The sequence below is a fragment of the Chiloscyllium plagiosum genome, unplaced genomic scaffold, assembly GCF_037043375.1.
Source record: "Chiloscyllium plagiosum isolate Xiang-an unplaced genomic scaffold, Cpla_swu_hap1 HiC_scaffold_28, whole genome shotgun sequence".
In the NCBI taxonomy this organism is placed as follows: Eukaryota; Metazoa; Chordata; class Chondrichthyes; order Orectolobiformes; family Hemiscylliidae; genus Chiloscyllium; species Chiloscyllium plagiosum.
In genome coordinates, this window is record NW_028270166.1 from 37805254 (window position 1) to 37814111 (window position 8858).

Below are 8858 nucleotides of genomic sequence, written 5' to 3' on the forward strand. Positions count from 1 at the left end.
AACTCATGATGTCTGGGACGATTAGCAAGCATAAAGGATTGGTAACTGAACAGGAAACAGAGAATTGTGATCAATGGATCTACTTCAGGCTGACAAATTGTAACCAGTGAAGCACCACAAAAATCTGAGCTGGGACTTCAATCAATTATCTATTATATTAATGAATTTGATGAAACGACCAACTGTATTGTACCCTGATTTGCTAAACATTTGGTAAGAAAACACAATGTGAGGTAAATGCAAATAGGTTGCAAACGCATATAGATTGGGCAAAAGAAGTGGCAGGTGGGTGTATTCCAGGGAAAATGTAAGGTCTACTTTAGCAGCAAGAATTATTTAACCGGTGAGAGACTGGAGAATGTTGTGGTATAGAAGGATCTGGGTGTCCTTGTACATGAATGACAAAATGTTAGCATACAGGACCAGAAAGTGATTAGGAAGACAAGTTGAGTGTTGACATTTATTGCAAGGATAATAGAGTGTAAGATTAGGGAAGTCTTGCTACAGCTGTATAGGGTATTAGTGAGATCACTCTTGGAGTACTATGTACTGCACTGGTCTTCTTACCTAAGGAGTGACATATTTGCATTGGAAGACTGTGTAAAACCACATTCTCTCATGGAGATGTTTACGCAAAAATATATTTTAGATTGCTAGTCTGTCGAGCAGTGGCCCACATGTCATGGCCTCAATGCCCTGCGGAGAAAGCCAAATGGAAGGTCCTGTCTAACGGCTCCTCAATCAAAATCATTCAGCATCATGTTTCATTGCCAGACCTTTCAAACAAGCATTACGATGCATCATGGCTGATGGAGGAAAAGCTCTTACTCAGGTAGAAGCTCAGAATCTCACTTCTTTGGCCCGTCATCCTCGAGGTGACTGTGGTGCTGTGTTAACCTCCTTGTGGAATGTGCCTTTGCCGAAATAAAGGTTTGCATAGATGCAGTGTTTTTTTTATGTCAAGGTCCATTCTGAGGAGATCTGAGATGTAGGACTCTGTGCTTTGCAGGCTTTTCCAAGGGACACACACTGAGATTGGATATCAACTGCAGCCGGAAGATCATCAACTCAGTGAAAGACACTCTTTCAAAATGGTCAGTGGGGTTGGTGTTTGATGAAAGCCAAGGTTTGGATGGTCAGGATATTTATTGCCCACAGAAGCCAGCTTTTAAAGAATCGGGAGAAGAGTTCCCACACACAATCTAACCAAATCTCTCCCCACTTTGGCCACTTGTTGGATAGCTAGAAGTGCCCTAAAAGTAGAGATGGCTAAGTCAAGTGAGGAGAAGTCATAAGATCTATCTGATCTTCAAGAGTCTGCTAAGCATTGGATAGCCATTGTGGGGGATTGGACAAAGGGAAGTGAGCATGATAATGGGTACATCCAAGTATTTCCTGTATTTGGGGACAGGCAGAAAGATCAAGATTTTTGTGAAAAAGAATCCTGACACCCAGTTTCGCTCCATCACTGCACTGAATGTGGTCACGAGCGAGTAAGGTGATTTATAATATTGCCAGCTTCAGTTACACTCCATGGCCCCGTTAGAAATTGGATTGTCAGCCTGTAGATTGAAAGACTAAATCACTTAAATCTAAAATAGAAAGCAACATGGAATTTTGTTGTCATTTTGCTGTTCCATTTTCACAATTTTGTTCCACTCTCCCTTTGGGTAATCTCATAATCATTCATATAATATGATTTTCAAAAGAAAAATATTGATGCAACGTGCATTGCAAGTACGTGACAGCTTGAAATTATAATGATTTGTAATTTAATAAAAAAAGGAGTCACGGAATTCAGAACATACCAGGATAAAATAATCTGCTGTCTCTTTGCCAGAAAAACAATATATATGCATGTTCGGTTCAGTTAGAGGAGCAAAGATTGCACAAGGGACTAGATATCTATGTCAAGTGAGATAAGGATATCATGTTGGATCCCTCAGTATTACTGTCACAATTCATAACAAGGCAAGAAAAGTACCATTCAAACACTGTAATTTCAGATAGCCAGCTCTGTTTTCTTTCTGCACTTTGAAGGGTTGAGGTGATTCCATTCCATTATCCTGAAGGAATGAAATTATCATGGCTGGAGTGACCATTTTATTTACAAGAATAATCCATTCAGTGGCAAGCTCTGGTTGGCTGTTCTCTTAAATTTTTACTGTGCTCAGTCACTACCTCAGAGAACTGAACTATTTGGTCCTTTTGGGCTAAAACGTGATGTGCTTTCTTTTTAATTTTGAATTTTCTACTTCTCTTCTGGGGCGCTGATTACTACAGAATACTATATATCCTCCCTTGGCCATTCTACACATGCTTGCTTTTACTACTTTGAGGGCAATAATTTAAAAGGATTGCACTAGCAATGAAGCACTTTGGGGCATGTGAGGATATGAAAGGTGCTAGGTAAGCGCATTTTCTTTAGCACAGTCATAAAATTCGGTGGAAATATGACAACAGTGGACATCGTATCGAGCCCTATTCTGCACTCAACAACTGGGGAGTCGGGGCGGGGGGTTGACTATAGACACGAAACTGAACTGGACCAGCCATATACATACTGAGGCTGCAACAACAAGTCAGGAGCAAGGTACTCATACAATCTTAGAGTCATATAGCACAGAAACAAACCCTTCTGACCAACCAGTCCATGATGAACATAATAATCCCATCAGCTTGTTCCTGGTCCATATCCCTCCAAACCTTCCCTACTCATGTACTTATCCAAGTACCTTTTAAACTTTGTAACTGTGCCCACATCTCCCAAGTTGATTCCACACGAGCCACCCTCTGTGTAAAAATTTGCCTCTCACATCTTTTTAAAATCTTTCTCCTCTCATCTTACAAATACACCACCCTAGTCTCAAAATCTTTGGGAAAAGGCACCTATCTAAACCGCTCATGATTTTATAAACCTCTAGAAGGCCATCTCTCTATCTCCTATGCTCCAGTGAAAAGAGTCCCAGCCTATCCAGCCTTTCTTTATAATTCAAACCTTCCCTACCTGGCAACATCCTGGTAAATCTCTTTGGAACTCTCTCCAGCTTAATAATCTCCTTCCTATGACTGGGCAACCAGAACTAGAAACAGTTTGAGGCATTGGAGGTATTGCTGGTATCTATACACACAGAGGAAGAGGGGCACCAGTTCGACTGGGTCAGTACATCTATCCTGGGACGGGCTAAACAAAGACACACACAGGAATTCCTAGAGGCCTGGCATTCAAACAGGAACTCCATTAACAAACATATAGATTTGGACCCCATTTACCAACCTCTCAGAAACAGAACCAGAAATGATATCACCCACCACAACAAACCGAGACACATAAATAGTAAGCTAGACAGAACACCAGCGCTTCATCGGAGGTTCACTGATTATGTTACCTGCCATGGTGATGAAACGTCTGAGGACAAAGCTACCAGCTTAGCGAGCAAACTTACAACATAAACTGGACCCAGTCTTCCAGAAGAGGCCTCACGGTGGGCGGCACGGTGGCGCAGTGGTTAGCACTGCTGCCTCGCAGCGCCAGAGACCCGGGTTCAATTCCCGACTCAGGCGACTGACTGTGTGGAGTTTGCACGTTCTCCCCGTGTCTGCGTGGGTTTCCTCCGGGTGCTTCGGTTTCCTCCCACAGTCCAAAGATGTGCAGGTTAGGTGAATTGGCCATACTAAATTGCCCGTAGTGTTAGGTAAGGGGTAAATGTAGGGGTATGGGTGGGTTTCGCTTCGGCGGGTCGGTGTGGACTTGTTGGGCCGAAGGGCCTGTTTCCACACTGTAATCTAATCTAATCTAATATCCTGTGCAACCTCAACATGAGTTTCCAACTCCAATAAAGAATGTCTTTTTCCCAAAAAAGCCTTCCATCGTTTATTAGGCACAAGTCAGAAGTTTGATGGAATACTGTCCAGTTGTCTTGATGGGCACTGCTCCAATAACATTCAAGAAGCTCTGCACCATCCAGGACAAATCAGTCAATATGACTGGCACCTCATCCACACCTTTAACATTCACTGCATTTATTACTGATGTAGTGGCAGTAGTATTGCAGCAACTCTTGTGGTTCCTTCATTGGCATCTTCTAAAGACATGACCCTGTAACGCCTAGAAATGTAAGGGCAGCATGGGAACACCATCAACTGCAACTTCTCCCCAACTTGTAAAAATATCACCATTAAAGCCAGTGAGACCTACAAATAGAAGTAGCCTTCTGAAAGATTGGGTTGTTAATGATTGGGGTCAGGAACTGGCTTCCCCCTCCCTCCAGTGTACCTCCATCAACTTTAGCCAAGGGACACTAAGGCCAGTTGGGGCAATGTATACATCCAATTTGCAAAGCTCAGACATCTCATCACAGACCAGTGATTGAACATTCCTATTCTCTTTTATGTTTATGCGAGAGACTAGAACACTGTTTAAAAATAAGGGGTCCTTCATTTAAAACACAGATGAGAACATTTATTCTCTCAGAGGATTGTGAGTCTTTACAACATTCTTCCTCAGAAAGCACTGAAGCTGAGTTATTGAATATTTTTAGAGGTAGAGGTAGGTAGCTTATTGACTAACAAGTTTCTCAAAGGTTTGAAGGTGGTAGGAATGTAGATTGATCAGAACAGTTGTGATTGAACATGCTCAAGGGGCTGAAATCATATTTTCGGTTATACAATTGACACATCCTTGGTCAACTATCCCAATGGGGGATAATGATAATCTTTTGCAAATCTATTATTCTGTTACTGGACAGACGCTGAGTGCAGGGATGCTGAGCACGGCCAGTGTTGACCAGAGTGACTATATGTTTTCAGCAATATATCTAAACACTACATGAGATCATCATATCAGTCAGACCTGAAAACAAATCTGAGTGGCCCCCTTGTGGGAGAGTGCAATGTGCCTGCTCCTGGACCAGGAGGCCTGGCTTCAAGTCCCACTTGCAACTGAGGTGTGTAATAACATCTGTGAACAGGTTGATTAGAAAAATAGGTGAAAACAAATCTGCTGGCATGGGATCATAGCTGTTCATTGCAAGTACGTGACAGCTTGAAATTATAATGATTTGTAATTTAATAAAAAAAGGAGTCACGGAATTCAGAACATACCAGGATAAAATAATCTGCTGTCTCTTTGCCAGAAAAACAATATATATGCATGTTCGGTTCAGTTAGAGGAGCAAAGATTGCACAAGGGACTAGATATCTATGTCAAGTGAGATAAGGATATCATGTTGGATCCCTCAGTATTACTGTCACAATTCATAACAAGGCAAGAAAAGTACCAAACACTGTAATTTCAGATAGCCAGCTCTGTTTTTTTTTGTACTTTGAAGGGTTGAGGTAATTCCATTCCATTATCCTGAAGGAATGAAATTATCATGGCTGGAGTGACCATTTTATTTACAAGAATAATCCATTCAGTGGCAAGCTCTGGTTGGCTGTTCTCTTAAATTTTTACTGTGCTCAGTCACTACCTCAGAGAACTGAACTATTTGGTCCTTTTGGGCTAAAACGTGATGTGCTTTCTTTTTAATTTTGAATTTTCTACTTCTCTTCTGGGGCGCTGATTACTACAGAATACTACAGAATACTATATATCCTCCCTTGGCCATTCTACACATGCTTGCTTATACTACTTTGAGGGCAATAATTTAAAAGACACACACTGGAATTCCTAGAGGCCTGGCATTCAAACAGGAACTCCATTAACAAACATATAGATTTGGACCCCATTTACCAACCTCTCAGAAACAGAACCAGAAATGATATCACCCACCACAACAAACCGAGACACATAAATAGTAAGCTAGACAGAACACCAGCGCTTCATCGGAGGTTCACTGATTATGTTACCTGCCATGGTGATGAAACGTCTGAGGACAAAACTACCAGCTTAGCGAGCAAACTTACAACATAAACTGGACCCAGTCTTCCAGAAGAGGCCTCACGGTGGGCGGCACGGTGGCGCAGTGGTTAGCACTGCTGCCTCGCAGCGCCAGAGACCCGGGTTCAATTCCCGACTCAGGCGACTGACTGTGTGGAGTTTGCACGTTCTCCCCGTGTCTGCGTGGGTTTCCTCCGGGTGCTTTGGTTTCCTCCCACAGTCCAAAGATGTGCAGGTTAGGTGAATTGGCCATACTAAATTGCCCGTAGTGTTAGGTAAGGGGTAAATGTAGGGGTATGGGTGGGTTTCGCTTCGGCGGGTCGGTGTGGACTTGTTGGGCCGAAGGGCCTGTTTCCACACTGTAATCTAATCTAATCTAATATCCTGTGCAACCTCAACATGAGTTTCCAACTCCAATAAAGAATGTCTTTTTCCCAAAAAAGCCTTCCATCGTTTATTAGGCACAAGTCAGAAGTTTGATGGAATACTGTCCAGTTGTCTTGATGGGCACTGCTCCAATAACATTCAAGAAGCTCTGCACCATCCAGGACAAATCAGTCAATATGACTGGCACCTCATCCACACCTTTAACATTCACTGCATTTATTACTGATGTAGTGGCAGTAGTATTGCAGCAACTCTTGTGGTTCCTTCATTGGCATCTTCTAAAGACATGACCCTGTAACGCCTAGAAATGTAAGGGCAGCATGGGAACACCATCAACTGCAACTTCTCCCCAACTTGTAAAAATATCACCATTAAAGCCAGTGAGACCTACAAATAGAAGTAGCCTTCTGAAAGATTGGGTTGTTAATGATTGGGGTCAGGAACTGGCTTCCCCCTCCCTCCAGTGTACCTCCATCAACTTTAGCCAAGGGACACTAAGGCCAGTTGGGGCAATGTATACATCCAATTTGCAAAGCTCAGACATCTCATCACAGACCAGTGATTGAACATTCCTATTCTCTTTTATGTTTATGCGAGAGACTAGAACACTGTTTAAAAATAAGGGGTCCTTCATTTAAAACACAGATGAGAACATTTATTCTCTCAGAGGATTGTGAGTCTTTACAACATTCTTCCTCAGAAAGCACTGAAGCTGAGTTATTGAATATTTTTAGAGGTAGAGGTAGGTAGCTTATTGACTAACAAGTTTCTCAAAGGTTTGAAGGTGGTAGGAATGTAGATTGATCAGAACAGTTGTGATTGAACATGCTCAAGGGGCTGAAATCATATTTTCGGTTATACAATTGACACATCCTTGGTCAACTATCCCAATGGGGGATAATGATAATCTTTTGCAAATCTATTATTCTGTTACTGGACAGACGCTGAGTGCAGGGATGCTGAGCACGGCCAGTGTTGACCAGAGTGACTATATGTTTTCAGCAATATATCTAAACACTACATGAGATCATCATATCAGTCAGACCTGAAAACAAATCTGAGCGGCCCCCTTGTGGGAGAGTGCAATGTGCCTGCTCCTGGACCAGGAGGCCTGGCTTCAAGTCCCACTTGCAACTGAGGTGTGTAATAACATCTGTGAACAGGTTGATTAGAAAAATAGGTGAAAACAAATCTGCTGGCATGGGATCATAGCTGTTCATTGCAAGTACGTGACAGCTTGAAATTATAATGATTTGTAATTTAATAAAAAAAGGAGTCACGGAATTCAGAACATACCAGGATAAAATAATCTGCTGTCTCTTTGCCAGAAAAACAATATATATGCATGTTCGGTTCAGTTAGAGGAGCAAAGATTGCACAAGGGACTAGATATCTATGTCAAGTGAGATAAGGATATCATGTTGGATCCCTCAGTATTACTGTCACAATTCATAACAAGGCAAGAAAAGTACCAAACACTGTAATTTCAGATAGCCAGCTCTGTTTTCTTTCTGCACTTTGAAGGGTTGAGGTGATTCCATTCCATTATCCTGAAGGAATGAAATTATCATGGCTGGAGTGACCAATTTCAGTTTTTGTGAGTTAACTTTATCGCATGACATACTCTCTGCCAGAAGTTCAAAATGAAAATGGGTTGCTTTTGTGAAAATACCACCAATGGTGTTAACTCCCCATCAATAAATCATCCTATTAACAGGGAGCCATGTACACAGATGGAAATAAAATTGCCATGACTATCCTATAACACTTAATCATACTGACACAAAATTAACTATTCTCCTAGTTTCTCAATGGATTGCTTGCCGAAAATTATATTCAGTATCTTAACATTTTAAATTATGCATCTATAAATTTCAACATAATTCATCATAAATCAGTTGATATCATAAAATGTTCTATTTTATATGCTTAAACTCAATATGCAGACTGGCACATTATGCATATTTTATGCAAAGTTCAGTATCAGTGACTTTATAAGCCATTCAACAACACAGGAATGTTGCAATCATTTATTTAATTAGTATTATTAATGGCATAATAGAAACTGAGATACTGCTTTAGTAACATTCAGTGTCATTTCTCCGTTGAGCATTAGGGTCAGTGTCAAGTCAGCAGCAACGTCTCAGGCCTGGAGAACTGCTCAGAATCAGCTTCTTGGTTCCCCTGAGCAAAAAATAGCAGTAGATAAACCCTGAGATTTCAGAACTCTTGAGAGAAATCATCAGTAAGTCTAAGAAATTGTGTGCCTCGTGACAAACTGTGACTGCTGGAACCAGACATGAATCTTTTCTGTAATACCTTCACATGTTTCCTAAAATAAGTTCCTAATATTCCAGTTCCATTGAGGCATTCAAGCGGGCATAGGATGTATTTTTTGGATAGGAGAAGTGTGCACGGATATGGGGAAAAAGGTAGGAGATTGGCACTGCATAATAGAGACGGACTTGGTAATCCAGCTTAGTGCAGACACAATGGGCTGAATGGCCACCTCTCAGACCATAATATTTCTGTCATTCTGTTCAGGCTGAACCAGTGTTTTGTATTGCTCACTATAATTTCCTTGCTTTGG